We start from the raw sequence: 20,187 nt of genomic DNA on the forward strand, positions 1-20,187 counted from the left end.
TGGTCCCCTTAAGATCCTAAAGTCTTCCTCTGCCATTACTCCACAGTTGTGACTGGTAAATATTGCATTTTTTAGCTGTTCTCCTCAAGAGTTGGAAGATAAAAGATTTTGGCACGCCACTGATTGTGGAAATCAAACATGGGCCTGCTCCACCTTAAAGGGCCTAGGCATGTTTAGTGTTTGGGTCCTGCAGAGTTTGGGCACCACCATATTTGGAGCGTGCCTACTTTGGGGCGGGAACCTCCTTGGGAGCGATTAGGTCAGCGCTGGGGGAGGTGACCTTGTTTGCTTTCTGGCACCCGAGAACAGTGGAGCACTGTTTCTGCTGCCCCCGTTTGTTTAATAGGCCCAGACGCTCCACCAGCGCGAGGCTGCCCAGGAGCTCCTCGCTGGCCACCCCACGGCCCGCGGTCCGGCAGAGGCGGGAAAGCAGCGCGCCTGCGCCGTGGGAACCGGGGCCGGAGGCGAAAAGCGGGGAGCGGAGGGGGGCTGTTGGAGCTGAGTAGCGTACAGAGCGGCGTGTGACGCGGGGACGCCGCGCGCTCCCAACGTCGCCCCGGTTTGACGCACACGGCACCAAACTGTGAGTTTCAGGGGTAATTTGGTCGGATTCGCTGGTACCCGAGTGGGTTTCGGGCCTCTGGGCTGTGGCGGCGGCGGGACTAAGGGTGGCGTTAGAACTTGGGGGACCCGGCCTCCGGCGCTTGGGCCCGGGGAGCTACGCCCTAGGCTGGGTCCCAACCATCCAAACGGACGCATTTTGCCGCACAGGCTAAGATGGCGGCGGCGGCCGAGGAGGCGGAGTTGGTGCTACACAAGGAGCCCGGGCCCCGGGTTCGGGGAGGCGGCGGCCGCGGCGGTCGCGGGGGGCCGCGGAGCCTGAGGTGAGCGGCGGCCGCCGCCGCGGGGCGGGACTCGGCGGGGGGACCGAAGGGGGGCGCTTTCCGCCGCGGCGTCGGAGGATCCGGTAGCGGACACAAAGGGGCTGAGCTGGGCACTAGACTTGGGGGTTTTGTTTAGTCACATGAAGCTGAGCAGCCACTGAGCAGTAGGGGGAAGGGGCCGAGATCAGGCGGCTTGGGGAGCCTGGCGGTCGCCATTGCATTGCACTGAGTAACGGGGCGGTCCGAGAGCAGTCACCAACCCCTCTCGTCTAGGCTGCTCCGTCTCGGCCAGAAGCGCCGGCTGGCATTAACTGTACACACCCCTCCCCTTATTTGGGACAGGACCGCATAACCCTCCCTTCCCCCTGTTCTGCAAGATCTTATGCCGCTAGGTGCCTGCGAAGTAACCGCAAGAGGTAAATCGCTTGAAGTGTTTGGGTTGCCAAGGGCTTGGTGGGTGTCCAGCTAAAGCTTTTTGCCTCTTCAGGTCTGATTCCCTGGCCTTTGTGTCCCTGGGAGCGTAACCTCTGCCAGAGGAAAGCAGGTGTGCTCCACTTCTCCCGTGAACCTCAAGACGAGTTGCCCCAGACCCTTCTCAGTGATGGGAAACTTAGGTGGTGGAGCTAAAGGTTTCTTGAGACTTCCACAGACGTCTGTCTTGTTGGGATCCATCTATGGTTTATCAGCGTTAGTGGAAAAGTTTTCTTGAACTGTTTAAGTAATATTGACTTAAATATAATTGTTATGAAACTTTAATATTTAGACTTAAGATTTTGTGTGATCATTAAACTCAACAAGGGGATAAACACAATTGGAAGCCTGAATGATGATCCTGTTTTGTACCAAGTTAATAATTTCAGCAGAAATACCAAAACACCTTCACCTATTCTGGCCAGTCCTGACTAATACCACCTTGTTGCATCTGGATGATAGACTAGATTTGCCTTAATCATGTATTCCCTCCCTGCACTGGTTTGCTTTACACTTTTTGGTCCCACAAGAAGGAAAGGATTTCAAAAAATAAGGCAACTGAAGTTCCTCAAAGGAAATGCTGTTTGCCTTTAGTGCCATTTGTAAGTATCCAGGGAACTTGATGGCAGCAACATTGCATTTTGGTAGGTTTGCCATGAAAAAACTAGTTTTTATAATGAGGTTGTAATTTAGCTTAGACATTTTCATAGGTGAAACATGAAGGCTTGATTAGTATTAATGTAGTGGTATGTATATTGCTGTTAAAAAGTCGTGATGTGTTAGAATTTCTAACAATTTAAAGTTTTACTGCACTTAACATCATACTTTGTGTTGGTATTAACACAGTAGTACAAGATTTTGAAGCAGCTAGTACAAGATTTTGAAGCAGCTAATGTTTTGTGTTTGCCATTAACAACAGAATTACTTGATTGAAGGGATATTCAGACACATTTAGATCACTCACTTTATTTAGATCTCTGTGTTTGAATTGAAATTTGAACTTTCCAACATTACTTAAAACTTTCATTTTCCTTGTTTCTTTTCATATATATATTTTCCCCTTTTTAGCTTTTCTTCTAATAGAAAACAATCTTGTATTAGTGAATAGGAGCTATATTAACATTAGCATACCGTATTACTGGATTGTACAGTTTCACAGTGGAAGGAATCTCAAAGAACAACTACCCTTAACCCATCTTTTACAATACATGGAGGAACAGATGATTAGGTTAGTGGTGTAATGGAAAATTGTCTTTTAGCTTTGACCCCACTGCTGTTTTCGTTTTCATGTTGCTAGGATGATAAAGTGAATATCGGCAACTAATAATGATTAAAAAAGAAAAACAAGGGAGTGTTATTGAGAATACTTATTAATTAAATATTATTATATTCATGAGAACATCTGTGACAGTAAGTTAAAAACTTTAATATTATATGGTGACTTAGTTTTTAAAGTGACTTTCAGTGAAACAAATTCATACACAGATACAGACATTTCAGATGATTTCAGAGCAGTGTTGCTTTTGAATTTTGTGATTTTCCAAAAGCTGTCTTTGACCCAGAAATTGAAAAGTTAAAAGAAACAACAACTAGGTACTTGATAAACTTCTTGGAAAGTTTGAAATAACTGCCAATTATTGCCAGTTATTACATAAGAAAAGAAATGAGGTACATGCTGAAAACCAACAAGCTAGTGCCTTTTTTTTTGTAATAGTGTTTTGGTTGGGTAAATGAACATGACACTCAGAATGTTTCTTTTGTTTAAAACAACTTTTTAAGACTAACAACTACTGCTGCTACTGAGTAGATCCTTATATTCTGTTATGAAATTCAATAAGTAGTAAAATCATTTATGGTGGGATCCCACCAGTGATCTTTAACTTCTTTGGATGTCCAATTTAGCAACAAATTAAATTCTTTTAAGGTTTTAAAGTTTCTATGGGTCATTTCAGGTGCTTTTAAATTATTGAATTTTCTAAGAAATTATAAGCTATTTCATAATTTTCAACACTATGTAACCGAGTGGATTTAATTCACTTTAGTTTTGTGATAAAATTAGGATCACTTTCAGGTTATTTGTAGTTATAAAGTGAATCTGTCACTTGCATACCTTAAACATTTTCCAGTTTTAATTTGTCATTCATATTATAAGAGGGAGAGTTTGGTTGAATTGAGACTGTAATGGGTAGCAGGAGGGGAAAAGAAAAACTCAAGGAGAGTCATAGAAGTGATGGGGATATCTGCAGTTTAGAGAAAGGCCAAGTTCATCTTTCTTTCATCCCAGATACATCATTATTAATACTTGTTTAGGGTTACTTATTTAGACTCTTAGGATGTGATTTTGGAAGGAAAAGAGTGAATTTTATTCTTGTGGGAATGCTTTTCATTTAGATCTTCAGGCAGTTATAGCTTGCGGCAAATGTAGAAATTGCCTTGTTGAATTATCTAGCCCTACTTTTGCAAAGCACTAATTTTAGTAGTCCTTTAAAAAAAAGTGTTTTTTACATTTTTTAAGTAGATAGCATTGCAAAATATGAGAATGAAGAATGGATGCTGTAATACTTAAGATACATATTTAAATTAGTTTTAAATGTTTTTACATTTATTGGTTATTAATCCCTCTGGTATAGAGAATGTCTCTTTTGTACGTGGAGAACCTATAAATATTGAACAACATTATGAGGTATAGGATTGACTGAAGTAGGTCTAGAAGTGGTGTTTTTGATGCAGATTTATTAGAGGGAAATAGCTGATTTGATAGTGCAAGCCATTTACACAACTGAGTTTTGAGGGACTTGAGAATGATCAAACTGATTCTAGCACTAGCTCACCCTGCTGGTTGGCTAAAGTATTTCTCCTCTTCCCACTCTTGGAGAAAAAAACCAAGCATAAAGATCACATGAGACCCACAGGGTAGTAGAACACCAAATACGTTCATTTTTTCTTCAGGGTGATGAAGTTCCCGTGAAAAAAGTGTTTTTCCTCATCTCCAAGGTCTCAGTTGCTCCACCCTTTAATTTTTTCTCAGATCTGCCAAAGTTAACTGGAATTACCATCCTTTTGGAACTAGGATCTCTTACGTGATTATGGAGAGTTAGTATGTTTTTGTTCTTTTAAATTCAAGATAAGAAATCCTTTGACAATTGAGAAATATTAGGAAGAAAAACAGAAAGTCCTGTGAGATAACTTTCCAAGAGGAAAAAAGCAGAGGATATCAAGAGGAAGAGGAGGAAGAACCTGCCAGGGCAGAAGCAGTAGCAGTGCACTTCTCTTGGGGGAAAATGAGACTGGATTAAAGTTAGCACTTAAGACATTTCCTTTCTACTCTCCCTCTACTAATCTTTGCTCTACTTCTTCTGTCTGCAAGATGTAGCCTTCTCATTTCATTTGTGATTCTTGGAACTGGGATCTCACAGATAAAAGTTTAGATAAGTGATTTTTTTTCTCTTGAAGTTTAATTCTGTTAGTCTAGATTGTGGAAGAATTGAAGTTGGTTAGAGTGATAAATGCAGATTTTATATATTAGGCATTTTGGTATGTAGATCATTCATTTAAATTGAAAATACAGCTTTAAAAAAACTTTTTATATAGACTCTAGAAATGTAAATGTGAGCCAAATAGACAATTGAAAATTAAAACAACACCTAATAAAGTGTTAGGATTAAAGTACTTTATAGTTTTCAAAGCATGTTTATCTATAGTCTATCAATTATTTACCTAATTTCTAAAAAAGATTAATATTTTAATCCTTTCTTGGTGTTTATCATTTTAATCGTAAGTATCTTTTTCATTAGTTTCATGACACAGGTGTTAAATATAGTCATGCACTACATAATTAGGTAAACTTTGGACTGCATGTACAATGATGGTCCCATGAGATTATAATACCATATTTTTACTGTACCTTTCCTATGTTTGGATGCCCAAATACTTACCATTGTGTTACAGTTGCGTGTGCATTCAGTACAGTAACGTGCTGTACAGGAGCATGTTATAGCCTAGGAGCAGCAATAAGCTATACCATGTACCTTAGGTGTATAGTAAGCTATACCATGTAGGTTTGTGTAAGTACACTCTATGATGTTTTCATAACTACCATATCACCTAATGATGTTATTTCTCAGAATGTATCCCCATGATTAAGTCATGCTTGACTGTATAACTAGTACTTTCAGAGCACTATTTATTGGGGAGAGGGGTTGATTCCCAATTTATTGTTGAATGGTTTTTGATGGTAGATAGAAGTCTTGACAAAGTTGGAATTAATTGCCTTTTGCTTACTACTGACTCACTGAATATTTTACACGCATTTGTATATGTACACACACATATAGAATTATAGTTGCATTTGTAATTATGCATATATAAAGAGGCAGGATGGGATAAGGTTTAAAAGTGTAAGCCTTCAAGAAAGACTGGCAGGGTTCTAATTTAGCTGTGTGACCACTATGCAAGTAGATTTAATAATAATTACCATTTTCATAGAAGTTTAGGGTTTACATTACGTAATTCACGTAAAGTCTATAGCTTTCTGGCATACAGTGAATGCTGGGTGTTATCTGTTAGAATAAGAATACTTATTACCATTGTTTAATTCTTTCAATGATAACTTGAAATTTTCACCTGTGAGTGATTTGGAGTTGTATACTTTTGCTAATGTCCATTTTTAGGCCATGTTTATAAAAACAAGGTTGTTATGAAGGAAGTGAGAGGCAGTTCTCAAAATGTACCTTCTCTGATTCTAGCAGCAAGACCTTATAACCAGGTTAAATATTTCAGGAATGCATTCCCTGTTACGACTGTCAGCTGATGAGTAGATGCACTTGGGAATGAGTGCATTTTGGTGAAGTTATTTCCCAACCAGTGTGTTGGTTTGTCTTTGTTACAATTCCCTGAATTTCTTCACTCTCCTTTAAATTTTTGACTGCGAGGGTGATGTTGACCGTTAGTAGAGAGAAGAGGGTAAGTGACTGTGCATTTATATGTAATGTACCTACAAATCCTAGATGAGAGTGAAGTGGCTATCATAGTAGCAAGGTTGAGGTGGGGAATGTGATCTTTTCCTTGGATAAGTTGGGAATTTCTCCAAACAGCATTTCCTTTTGCTGTTTTTCTCTCTACACTTTATTTTGTATATGTCTTTGCTGGTATAGTGTTAAAGTTATCATTTCCCTCTTTAACTTTCTTTTTACCACCTACTTCCTTCCACCACAAACACAAATTTTAAATGTTTAGACAAAATTGTAAAAGGCAGCTAGTAAAAATACTTTTAAGTTCACATGAGGAGGGGTGCTAGTGTGAAAATTAGAAGTTTTTCATTTATGCTTGAAAAATATTTTCAGCAGTTTGAAAAATGAAGGAGAGGAAAGTCACCATAATCTTATCATCATGATATAATCATTGGTATTAAAGGGAAGGGAGATGACACTGAGATTAATTAAGCATCTGTATGCCCCTTGTAATAATCCTGTGATGTATATATTCCCATTTTACATGTGAGGAAACAGAGATTCAGGTCATATAGATTCTATAGATAGTGAATAATGGAGGTTTAAACCTCAGCGTATCTTGAGAACAACAGTCTAGCGATGAGACCTTTCTATTCCGCCTTCCTGTCCTTCCTATATATCTTTCCTTTTACCTAGTTGTTATACATTTTGTAAGTTTTATCTCCTGGTTTTAAAACTGAACATTATAAAAGCATTTTTCTGCCTACCCTTATTTCAAGTGGTGTCTTATTACCCACATTGTCTATTCATACCACCATATAAAGGCTCTTTGTCTTGTCTGCTGGACATTGGTACAGTGATATTGGCCAAAATGGAAGCTGCCTTTTTCTTTACTGAGTGACTAAGATGAAAAAAAATCAAATTAATCAGAACTAATACTCTGTGGCTGCCGTCCCCAAACCCTGGGTGCAGATCGGTACCAGTCTGTGGCCTGTTAGGAACTGGGCCACACAATAGGAGGTGAGCAGCGGGCCAGTGAGTGAAGCTTCATCTGTATTTACAGCCGCTCCCTATTGCTCACATCACCACATAAGCTCTGCCTCCTATCAGATCAGCAGCAGGATTAGATTCTCACAGGAGCACCAGCTGTACTGTAAACTGCACATGCAAGGGATCTAGGTTGCATGCTCCTTTTGAGACTCTAATGCCTGATGATCTGAGATGGAGCTGAGGTGGTAGTGCTAGCACTGGGGAGTGGCTACAAATACAGATTATCATTAGCAGAGAGGTTTGACTGCACAATAAATGTAATGCATTTGAATCATCCTGAAACTGCCCCCTACCCCATGGAAAATTGTCTTCCATGAAAGCAGTCCCTGGTGCCAAAAAGGTTGAGTACCACTGCTCTATGGGATTAGGATTGCTACAGGTTTAATCATGCCATCTATCCTTTCTGGTGGGAGATTTAACACAAAATTGAACATAAGTAAAATGTAGATGACATTCAGTTTATGACCATATGAAAATAACTTTTCCCATATTTTTACACTTTGAAATGCGTTAAGCTTCCTTATTAAAAATCTTAAAATGATATTAAAATTAAGTGGGCACTTAAATCCTAGTTACTATTCGTAATTCCTAATATAATATTTAATTTATAAAAGAAAAAAATCACTTAATATTGAATCCTTACATTCTTACTGAGAAGATGACATTTATAAAGACAATTTGTGGGACATAGTGACTATAGTTAATATTGTATACTTGAAAAGTACGAAGAATGTATATTTTAAGTGTTCACAGCACAAAAAAATGATAAGTATATGCGGTAATACATATGTTAATTAGCATGATTTAGCCATTTCACAATGTATACATATTTAAAACATATTTAAAACATTTTACACCATAAATGTATAAAGTTTTTATTTATCAACAAAAAAATAAAGAAAAAGGTCATTTGTGTGGCATTTATAAATAGATTGTATAGGTCAGCATTGCCCAATAGAAATATAAGTTGAGCCACAAATGTAATTTTAAATTTTCTGTATTTCATTAATAATTAATTTTATCAATAATTAATTATTAATAATTATTAATAATTAATAATTAATAATTAATTTTATTGATTTTATTTAACCCAGTATATCCAAAAATTATTTCAATATGTGAACATGATTGAAATATTTTACATTCTTGTTTTCCATACCAAAGTCTTCAAAATCTGATAGTATTACATACTTAAATCATGTCTTAATTCAGACTAGCCAGACTTCAGGTACTCTGTAGCCGCATATGGTTACTCTCTAGGACAGTTGCAGGTATAGATAGTAAGTCCTATAGAGGTATGGAGAAAGAATAAAGTAGAAATTGAACTGAATCTTAAAGGATAGCTGAGCAAAGAGAACGCTTGAGAAGGATATTCCTGTAAAGAAATGATGGGAATTACAGCAGGAGATATAATTTGAAATTAGGTATTAATAATAGAGTGGCTGGAATCCAGTTCAGGGAATTTGATTTGGGCGGGTAGAGTATGAGAGAGAGAGAGAGAGAGAGATTATATATTGGAGGATGCCTAATTCATGTCTTGTACATGAGTACTGGATGAATATTGAATTTACAGGAGAATGAATATGACATAGAATACAAAAAAATGCTGGCAAAAATACACTAACAAAACCTTTTGGGTCTTCAAAGGAGAAAGAGTTCCATTTAGGGAATATTGATGTTCTGTGATTAGCAATATGATGGAGATTGGTAAAAAAGGATGAAAATTGAGAAAAGTTTTTTAGATTTGGCCATTATTGATGATTTGTTTTTAAACATTTTATTTAGGTATAATTTACATAAAGTGAAGTGTACAAATCTTATGAAACTTGATGAATTTTTACACGTACGTACACCCAGGTAACTTCTATCCAGATCAAGATACAAAACGTTTTCCGGACTGAAAAAGGTGCCTTGTGCCCTTCCTATTAATTCCCCCTAGCAGAAGTAACCACTATTCTGACCTCTATCACCATAAATTAGTTTTGTTTGTTTCTGAACTTACTTATGACATATTTGTCCTCCTTTGCAAGGGCAATGAGAATTGATGCTTAAATCTGTCTCTCTCTTTTCTGTCCTTGTTTGGCATTGTCTTGTGAATTTAGAAGTATATCAAATGATAGTTGGTGCTATGGTCCTTCTTGGTTCTTCTTTTTTGCAGTGTGATTTATGCCAAGATCGGAGAGGTGCTTCTTAGTGTTCTTCATTAATAGTATCCCTTTAAAAGTTTTATGATTTGAAAATTTTTTGAGAATGCAGAGATTTGAATTGCCTTCACAGATAACATAGTTGTCTGGCTCGCTTTCATTATAGTATTCTCTAGGCATATAGCCAAGAAGTAGGTGGAGGAGGTCTTGGATTGCCTCCTTATATAGATGCCTTTGGAGCCTTTTTAATAGTAGCTTCCAGGCATTATGTAAGTTAGTGGTCAGGCATTTTAGGTTGCTTAATAAGGTATTTGGATATATCTGATTGTGATTGTAGAGGTAGGAATAAATAAGTGTACTTCTGTTTATAGGTATACTTCTGTATGCAGGTATTCACCTCTCAACCAGAAAGATTTTGATATTTGTTCATGTATAAATAACTAGAATATTACTTTATGGACAGTTGCACAAAAGTTTGAGTGACTAAATCCCATGAAGGAGACTTTATAAACTGAAACCTAAAATAGAATTATTGAGTAGGATTTTTACTTCTAGTTGAATCAGTTTTTTTCCAAATGGAATTAATAGTTATAGCATTATTTTTTATGAGTACCTTATATAGTATAACAATATTAAATTGGCACTTTTGGAAGAAAGAATTTTTTTCTGAAATATGTACTATAATAAATGTGTAAAAAGTACATAATAACAAAAATATGTGTCTTCACATTCTAGTACACCTAGTTTTGAGGAATGGGTATGTTTTATAAATGGTGAAGATATGAAAAGACTTTCTCATTAACATTTGGATTTTGAATTCTTTTGAGCTTATGAATGAAAGTATTTACTCTATATACAGAAGTTTTATCTTTTGGAATTTGTAATAAGTTTGTTTAGTATACTCTTGCTCCAAGGATTTTAATAGTTGTCTTGAATAACGTATAAATAATAAAAATTAAAAAATAATAAAACCTCATCTATCAACTTTATTGTAGCTTTTGTGAAGTATATAAGGCTGAAGCAAAATTGGTTTAAAGATTAGACATTGAAAAAGTATACATTTATTAGCTTCAAAATAGTAAGACTTACACGTAGCTTTTGGGCTAGATTTAGAAAATCAAAAGTATGAAACAATTATAATGTTTTTAATTATAGCTTTAAGAACAGACTTCTGTGTGTAGAAAAAATACATTCAAGGATATGTTTTGTGTATTCATGTTTTGGCAAAAATGAATGTTATATTTGAATTTAGTTTTGGGAGATTCGATTTTTTGTATTCAGAAAAATCTTGTTTGTATGGTGGTATTTCTCCCAATCTTCACTTGTTTTAACTGGGTTAGTTATTATACAGCATTCCATTACTGTCTCATTAGAGGTAGCAGTGCACATACAGACAGCACAGGTTATGGTTCTTACTTCTAAAGAGCTCATGATCTAAGACACAATTTGAAGAGTACTTAATTATGAAATATTTGAGTTACTGAACTGACATAAAATATGGTCTATAATAAGGTTAGATTAATTAATAAAACTTTTTGGCAAAATATTTTTTTTACATAGATTTTTAAAGAAGTGTGTATAGATTGGTAGAAAGGGAAGGAAATATCAGCTAGGGAGAAGAGCGTGTCAAAAAGCACAGAGATGGGAATTATGGAATGAAAGCATTTTGCTTTTTTAAAGTAGAGTCTATTTTAAATGAATAGTGTGATTAGAGAAGAGATTGAAATGAGGAACACTAGTTAGAAGTATTGTCTTGGTAAATGGGGACAGGGTATATTAAGAGTAAGGATGAGTAGTTTTATTTTATTTTAATTTTTTTATTTGTACAAATTTATGGGGTACATATGCAGTTTTGTTACATGCATAGATTGTGTAGTAGTCAAGTCAAGCCTTTTAGGGTATCTATCACCTAAATGATGTACATCGTACCCATTAACTAATTTTTCATCATCTGTCCTCCTCCCACCTCCTCACCCTGCTGAGTCTCCATTGTCTATCATTCTACTCTCTATGTCCAAATGTACACATATTTTAACACCCACATACTGAGTAAGAACATGTATTTGACTTTCTCTGCTTGGCTTGTTTCACTTGATAGAATGGTCTCCATGTCTATCTATGTTGGTGCAAAAGACATTTCATTCTTTTTTATGGTTGAATAGTATTCCACTGTGTATGTATACTGAGTTTCCTTTATCCATTCATCCATTAATGGACTCTTGGGTTGATCCCATATCTTTGCTATAATGAATAGTGCTGCAATAAACATACAAGTATCTTTTTAACATGATATTGATTTCTTTTCCTTTGGGTAGATACCTAGTAGTAGGATTGCTGGATCTAATGGTAGTTCCATTTTTATCTTAGAGAAATCTCCATACTGTTTTCCATAGATGTTGTACTAATTTACATTTTCACGAGCAGTGTATAAGATTTCCCTTTTCTCCACATCCTCGCCAACATCTGTTATTGTTTGTCATTTCAGTAGTAGCCATTCTGACTGAGGTAAGATGATATCTCATTTTGGCTTTAACTTGCATTTCTCTGATATTTAATAATTTTGAGCATTTTCATATATTTGTTGGCCATTTGTATGTCTTTTGAAAAGTGTCTATGCATGTCCTTTGCTCACTTTCTAATGGGATTGTGGATTTTTTTGTTGAATTGTTTGAGTTCCTTGTATATTCTGGATATTAGTCTGCTGTCTGATGAATAGTTTGTAAATATATTCTCCCATTCTATAGGTTGTCTGTGCTTTTGAGGTATTACTCATAAATTCTTTGCCTAGACCAGTGTCCAGACAAGTTTTCCCTAGGTTTTCTTATAGTATTTTTATAGTTTCAGGCCTACATTTAAGTCTTTAATCCATCTTCAGTTTTTTTTTCTTTAAGAGAGAGGGTCTTACTGTTTTCTAGGCTTTGTCAAAGATCAGCTGCCTGTAAATATGTGGCTTTATTTCTGGGTTCTCTCTTCCATTTCACTGATCTATCTATGTATCTGTTTTTATACTAGTACCATGCTGTTTTGGTTACTATAAACTTGTAATATTGTTTGAAGTCAGATAATGTGATACCTCCAGCTTTATTCTTTTTGCTTAGGATTGCTTTGGCTATTCAGGCTCTTTTTTGGTTTCATTGTTTTTTGGGATTGCTTTTTCTAATTCTTTGAAAAACGACATTGGTATTTTGATAGGGATTGAATCTGTATATTGCTTTGGGTAGTATTTTCATTTTAATGATAATTCTTCTGATCCATGAGCATGGGATGTTTTTCTATTTGTATCATCTATAATTTCTTTCATTAGTGACTTAAGTTGTCTTTGTATAGATCTTTTATATCCTTAGTTAAATTTATTCCTAAGTATTTTATTATTTTTGTAGCTGTTGTAAATGAGATTGCTTCTTGATTTCTTTCTCAGCTAGATTGTTATTGGTATATAGAAACACTGCTAATTTTTGTACATTGATTTTTGCATCCTGCAGTCTATACTGAATATATTTATCAAATCTAAGAGTTTTTTGATGGTATTTTTAGATTTTTCTAGGTCTAAGATTATATCATCAGTAAACAGGGATAATTTGACTTCTTCTTTTCCAATTGGATGACTTTTATCTATTTTTCTTGCCTGATTGCTCTATCTATGACTTCCGGTACTATGTTCAGTAGCAATGGCAGAAATGGGCATCCTTATCTTGTTCTAGTTCTTAAAGGAAAAACTTTCAACTTTTCCTTATTCAGTATGATATGTTAGCTGTGGGTTTGTCTTATATGGCCTTTATTATGTGGAGGTATGTTCCTTATGTGCCTAGTTTGTTAAGAGTTTTAATCATAAAGGGATGTTGAATTTTATCAGATGTTTTTCTACATCTGTTGAGGTGATTGCATGGTTTTTGTCCTTCTGTTGATGTGTTGTATCATGTTTATTGATTTAAGCATGTTGAATCATCCTTGGTATAAAACACACTTGATCATGGTGTATTATCTTTTTGGGTTGCTGTTGGATTTGGTTTGCTAGTACTTTGTTGAGGACTTTTGTGTCTGTGCTCATCAGGGATCTTGGTCTGTAGTTTTCTTTTTTGTTGTGTACTTTTCTGGTTTTGGTATCTGGGTGATGCTGGCCTCATAAAGTGAGTTAGGGAGAATTCCCTCCTCCTCTATTTTTTGGAAGAGTTTTGGGAGGAATGGTATTAGAAATTCTTTGTATGTTTGGTAGAATTCAGCTGTAAATCCATCTGGTCCTGGGCTTTTTCTTTGTTGGAGACTTTATAATACTGATTTAATCTAGCTGCCTGTTACTGGTCTGTTAAGGTTTTTTAGTTCTTCCCAATTCAATCTCAGCAGGTTGTATGTTTCCAGTAATTTATCCATTTTGTCTAGTTTTGGTCTAGTTTATCCATTTTTGTCTAGTTTGTGGGTTGTGTTTGTTTTTAATAGTTTCTGATGATATTTTATATTTCTGTGGTATTAATTCATTTCTAATTTTGTTTATTTGGATCTTCTCTCTTCTTGGTTACTCTAACTAGTGGTTTATCAATTTTATTTATCTTTTTAAAGAACCAACTTTTCATTGATCCTTCATGTTGTTTTTAAGTGTCTTTTCATTTATTAATAGTTCTGCTCTGATCTTTGTTATTTCTTCTGTTAATTTTGGATTTGGTTTGTTCTTGCTTTTCTAATTAATAGAAGTGTGTCATTAGGTTGTTAATTTGTAATCTTTCTACTTTTTGATGTAGGCATGTAATGCTGTAAACTTCCCTCTTAGCATTGCTTTTGCTACATACCACAGGTTTTGATGTGTTTTCCATTTTCATTTATTTGAAAAGATTTTTTAATTTCTGTCTTAATTTCTTCATTGAGCCAGTGGTTGTTCAGGAACATGTTGTTTAATTTCCATGTATTTGTATAGTTTCCAAAGTTCCTCTTGATATTGATTTCTGGTTTTATTCCACTGTGGTCTGAGAAGATACTTGATAATTTCAGTTTCTAAAAATTTGCTGAGACTTGTTTTGTGGCCTAACGTATGGTCTATCTTAGAGAATGTCTGTGTGATGATGAAAAGAATGTATATTCTGCAGTTGGGTAGCATGTTCTGTAAATGTCTGTTTTGTCCATTTAGTCTAAAATCCGTAAAGCCCAGTATTTCTTTGTTGATACTCTGTTTTGATGATTTGTCTATTGCTGTGAGTGGGTTGTTGGAAGTCCCCCACCGTTATTGTATTACTGTTAATCTCTCTCTTTAGGTCTAGTAATATTTGTTTTATGAATCTGGGTGCTCCAGTGTTGGTGCATATATATTTAGAATTGTTATATCTTCTTGCTGAATTGATCCCTTTATATAATGAGCTTCTTCGTGTTTTTTTTTTTTATTTTAAACTATTTAGCTGTAAATCTGATTTATCTAAGTATAGCTACTCCTCCTGTACTTGCTTTTAGTTTCCATTTGCGTGGAATATCTTTTCAACCCCTTTACTTTGATCCTATTTGTCTTTAAAAGTAAGGTGAGTTCTTGTAAGCAGCATATAGTTGGATCATGTTTTTTATCCATTCAGCCAATTTGTATTTTTTAAGTGGAGCATTTATTCCATTTACGTTCAAGGTTAATATTGATGTGTGAGGTCTTTGTTCCTATCATATTGTTAGTTGTTTTTATAGTTGTTTAGGAATTCTTTCTTTTTCTGTTTGTCCATATGGTTTCAGGTGGAATTCTGTAGTGGTGCAATTTGATTCCTTTTTCTTTTTCCTTTGTGAGATTGCTTTACCAATGAATTTTATACTTTAATAATGCTCTAATAATGATGAATGTTATCCTTTTGCTTCCAAGTTTAGGACTCCTGGAGCATTTCCTATAGTGCCGGTCAAGTAGTGACTAATTCCCTTGGTATTTGCTCATCTGGGAAAAAGTTTATTTCTCCTTCATTTATGAAGGGTAGTCTTGCTGGATATAATATTCTTTGCTATCAATTCTTGTCTTTCAGCACTTTGACTATGTCATCCCATTCTCTTCTGGTCTGTAAAGTTTCTGCTGAGAAGTCCACTGTTAGTCTGATGGGGTTTCAGACCCTTTTCTCTTGCTGATTTTACAATTCAGTCTTCATTTTGACTTTAGATAGTCTAATTATAATGTGGCATGGCAAAGTCCTTTTTGCACTGTATTTGCCTGGGGATTAGTTAGCCTCCTGTGTCTGGATGTCTAAATCTCTTGCTAGACTTGGGAAGTTTTTATCTATTATTTCATTAAATAGGTTTTCTATACCTTTTGATCTCTCCTCGCCCTTGGGAAGTCTGATAATTTATAAATTTAGTCACTTTATGTTGTCCCAAAAGTCTCGGTGGTTTGTTCCTTCTTTTTAATTCTTTTTTTCTTTATTTTTATCTGACTGGATCATTTCAAAAGACTTATCTTCAAGTTCTGAAATTTTTCCTTCTGCTTGGTCTAGTTTGTTGTTGAAGTTTTCAAATGTATTTTGTAATTCAATGAATTTTTCAGTTTCAGATTTTGTGTATTTTTTAAAGATATATATATATATCTGTCCTTGGAAAATTTCTCATTCATATCTTGATTTTCTGAGTTCTTTGTATTAGTTTTCAGATTTCTCTTGTATCTCATTGAGCTTCTTTAAAATCAATATTTTGAATTTTTTTATCTAGGATTTCAAGGATTTCTTTTAGGTTAAGGTCTAGTGCTGGAGAATTACTGTGTTCCTTTGGGGGTGTCATATTACCTTGCCTTTTCATGTTTTCTGTATGTTTACATTCATTTCTGTACATGTGGTACAACTGTTGCTACATTGTATTTTTGAATTTACCTTTATTGTGTGGGCACTTTTTTCTAAAGATGTGACTATTATGTTCCTTTGGCTTTGTTTCTGTGTGTTTGCAGTAATGAAGATTGCTGTATGATTTCTTTGGCTATAAACAGTGTTAGTGGTATCCGCGGTTTCCTCAGTGTGTTAAGGTGCTGTTATTGGTGGAGGCTGTTGGAAGTTGTGCTGGGGCCTGGCATGTCATATGGGCCTGTCTTCAGGTTTGAGTGATAGCAGTGGTGGGCTAAGCATGTCTATACTTGTGCCCTGAGGCAGCATATGTTGGCACCTGTATTGGCAGTTCCAGGCAGGCTGATTCTTGGGCTTCTGGGTGGCATTATCAAGTGCTGGTTATAGTAGCATGTACCAGGCAGGTAAGCAGGCTCCTGAGCTCCTGAGCTGCAGGCGTGGCATGGGTGAAGAGGATAGCAGTGGTAGTGAAATGCTTTTCTGGGTCCGAATCACTGTGTGCTTGTGTTGGCAGTGGTTGCAATGGGTTGTACATGCCAGCCTGTAGGCCAGTAGGTGGCACTTGCAGTTAGGAGCCAACTGAGGTGGTAGCTGTAGGGTGTTTATGTCCACCTCAGCCCCTAGGAGGAGTACACGGGTGTCCTGGGTGGCGAATTGGGTTGTGGAACCAGGATGGGTAGTTTTAAAATAAATCATGTCAAATATTATGGCTCCCGAGTTTGTAGTACAGAGCTAAAATAAGAATGAAACAATTTTATCTTCTGGTATTCAAAATAAATTTACTTGGATATGCAGTTTGTGTATGCATTATTAACATTAATTGAGGTACATCTGCCTTTATTAAAAATCTGACTTGAGATTTTTTTCTGTTACATTGGTTTGAAAACTACACAAAACACAAGAAAGTTATGCTACAATAACTTTCCTAATTGCTGGTACTTTGGAGTAACTGTTGGCACTTTGAAGTAAAAAATGTTTGAGATGAATGATAAGAAGAGCTTATAATTGTAATGCTGAATTTTGAATTATAATAGTACAGTTTAGCCATGGTTTAAGAAACATGCTAATTTGTATAGGTGCTGGTAGGAAGACAGGCGACAATAAAAATTAATAATCTGGACTACCAGTGTTTATATATTTTATAGAAATATATTTGTATACAGATATTTATTTTAAAATTTAGGAATATTTGGGAATACTCCACTTTTATAGGAGAAAAGATTCTTAAAATTTACTATTCTCTGGGAGTGTTATCTTTTGGTATCTAAGGTGTAAGATGTTTGTCTTTAACTAGAGTTTTAAAGAGTTCATAAAGTAAATGTATATTATATTTTATAATTAATAAAGGTCATTTTTAAAATAAAAGAATCAGAAAAATAGGAAATAATACAATTTTTAAAATACAGGAGTAATATAATTTTAAAAATCTTTCTGGTTTTTTTAAGAGTTAGGACATAACAGAAGTTTTGGAGTTAATAGTCTTAAGAGTTTTAAGATAGTATGTTTTAGTAGAACAAATTTACATTTTAACAGTTATGTAGGTTTAACTTCATTTACTAAAGACATTAATAGTGAGGTTTCTGGAAGCATGGTAAAATAGGGAGGTATATTTGACTTTGTGTAAGTAACTTGTTCAGGCATATAAGCTGAAGCAAAATAGAGTGGGTTGCTCCCTACTGTCATTGGGAACTAGAGATTTTATCTACATCTTTGAAATTTGGAGTTTCTATATAGACAATGTGAGCAAAAAGGGGGACTGTTCCTGATTATCCTGAAGAACAAGTGGTATGGGAATAGGAAGCTTTCCTGAAAACCCTGCCCTGAATCACTTGCTTAAGTAGTCCCTTGTTTATACCTCTCTGTGGCTCCAGAGTTCTTGGAAATTGTCCTGCCCCCACCTGCTTGTAGATCAGAGAAAGCTGAACCTTTCACTATCAGTGCAGAAGGTCTAGAATGAGTTTCGAATTGGTGCTTTAGAGCTCTGAAATGCTTCGGGAATTGGTGGCTATGGGTGAAAGAGCTGTCTAAAAGTCTGTATAACAAGTAAGCAACACTCATGAAGCCAGGAAAGGGTCTTTTACCTTCATCCAAGTTTCTTCTCTGGCATTCAACTGGAGGATCTCTGTACTTGAGGACAGTAGGCACAGCTCACATCAAGGGCATCATCCTGAAAAATCAGGAGAATTGAGTAAAAATCTTCATGTTGAACTGGGAATCATCCCCAGCCTCTTTCCACCTCTCAGTTCTGAGAATACTGGCTGGCAGGCTCCTGCCTCCAAATGTGAGATTAGAAGATTGATCCTGTGACAGCAAACTTACGAGATCAGGAAAAAAGACCAACCGATAACAACAGATGGGTATCCACCAGGGAAATGGTCCAGATTGATCATCCTACAGTATGCTTCCCCATTAACATAGAATTTTTAGGTAAATTTAAAGTATTTTAAATACTTTAGTCTTAAATACTTCAGTCTTAAATATGAGATTAAGGTTCACCAAACATTTGAGGGATAGCCCTGATATGAAAGAGAAGAAAATAGAAATACTTCAAGAAGAGGGCCGAGGGCCTGGCGCGGTGGCTCATGCCTGTAATCCTGGCACTCTGGGAGGCCGAGGTGGGTAGATCATTTGAGCTCAGGAGTTGGAGACCAGCCTGAGCAAGAGCGAGACCCCATCTCTGCTAAAAAAAAAAAAAAAATAATTGGGCAGCTAAAAATATATAGAAAAAATTAGCCAGGCATGGTGGCGCATGCCTGTAGTCCCAGCTACTCGGGAGGCTGAGGCAGGAGGATTGCTTGAGCCCAGGAGTTTGAGGTTGCAGTGAGCTAGGCTGACCCAATGACATTCTAGCCTGGGCAACAGAGTGAGACTCTATCTCAAAAAAAAAAAAAAAAAAGCCAGGTGTGGTGGCTCATGCTTGTAATCCTAACACTTTGGGAGGCCAAGGTGGGAGGATTGCTTGAGGTCAGGAGTTCGAGCCTAGCCTTAGCAAGAGCAAGACCCCATCTCTACAAAAAATATTAATAGAAGAACTAGCAGGGTGTGATGGCATGTGCCCTGTACTCCCAGCTACTCAGGAGGCTGAGGCAGGAAGATTGCTTCAGCCCAGGAGTTTGAGGTTGCAGTGAGCTATGATGACACCACTGCACTCTAGCCTGGGTTACAGAGTAAGACCCTGTCTTAAGGATAAAAAAACAAAGAAAGAAATACTTTAAGAAGACAACTTTTTACAAAAAGTTACTGATTTGTTTGGAAGTAAGGGGATATTATATCTTTGAAACAAGAAAGGATACTATGAAAAAGCAATGCCCAGAAAACAAAGAAGAGCACTTAGAAGTTTATAAATACTTAATAGAGTTGGAAATTCAGAATATTACATTCTTAATAGAAGATTGGAAGATAAAGTTGAGAAACTCTCCCACAAAGCAGACAAAAAGAGATGTAAATTTGGAGAAAAATAAGAAAATTAGAGATCACGTTTTCAGGTTCAACATGAAAAACAAGAATTATTACAGAATGGGAGAAAATGGATGGAGGAAATTATTTAAGAGTAGTTGAACAAAAGACTTGAGTTTTGACAGTGAAAGAGCTCATGAATGCTCAGCATAATGATTGAAAAAAAGAACTGCATCAAGGTACATCATGATGAAATTTCAGACACCAGAAATAAAGAGAAGATCCAGCAAGCTTTTAGGAATGGTGCATATAAAAGGGATTAGGAATGAGTAGCATTGAAAAGTAATTGATAATTTAATAATGCCTTCGAAATCCTGAAGGAAACTTGTTTCCAAGCTGTTCATTCTATGCCCTACCAAGCTGACAAGTGTGGGAATAGTTGTATCCTATCTCAGGAAGTTACTAGAATGTGTAGGCTCCATCAAAGTGATGGGGTTAACTAAAAAGAGTAGTGATCAAG

The 20,187-nt window shown here is 36.1% G+C and overlaps 1 protein-coding gene across 4 annotated transcripts in view; it reads left to right on the forward strand.

The window, feature by feature from the left end:
- The first annotated feature begins 318 nt into the window (after positions 1 to 318).
- The window catches only part of ZNF644 (zinc finger protein 644), a 122,781-nt gene continuing 102,912 nt past the window's right edge, over positions 319 to 20,187 (forward strand). For 2 of the 4 annotated variants that reach the window (XM_012661168.1, XM_012661169.1), the window contains exon 1: positions 319 to 583. The gene's annotated coding sequence lies outside the window, so the exon portion shown is untranslated. Of the gene's footprint in view, positions 584 to 1,066; positions 1,301 to 20,187 lie in introns of those variants that run through there. The other 2 variants (XM_012661167.1, XM_012661170.1) reach the window with 2 other exon arrangements.

Source organism: Propithecus coquereli, unplaced genomic scaffold, assembly GCF_000956105.1.
Source record: "Propithecus coquereli isolate 6110/MARCELLA unplaced genomic scaffold, Pcoq_1.0 Scaffold7, whole genome shotgun sequence".
NCBI classification, from domain to species: Eukaryota; Metazoa; Chordata; class Mammalia; order Primates; family Indriidae; genus Propithecus; species Propithecus coquereli.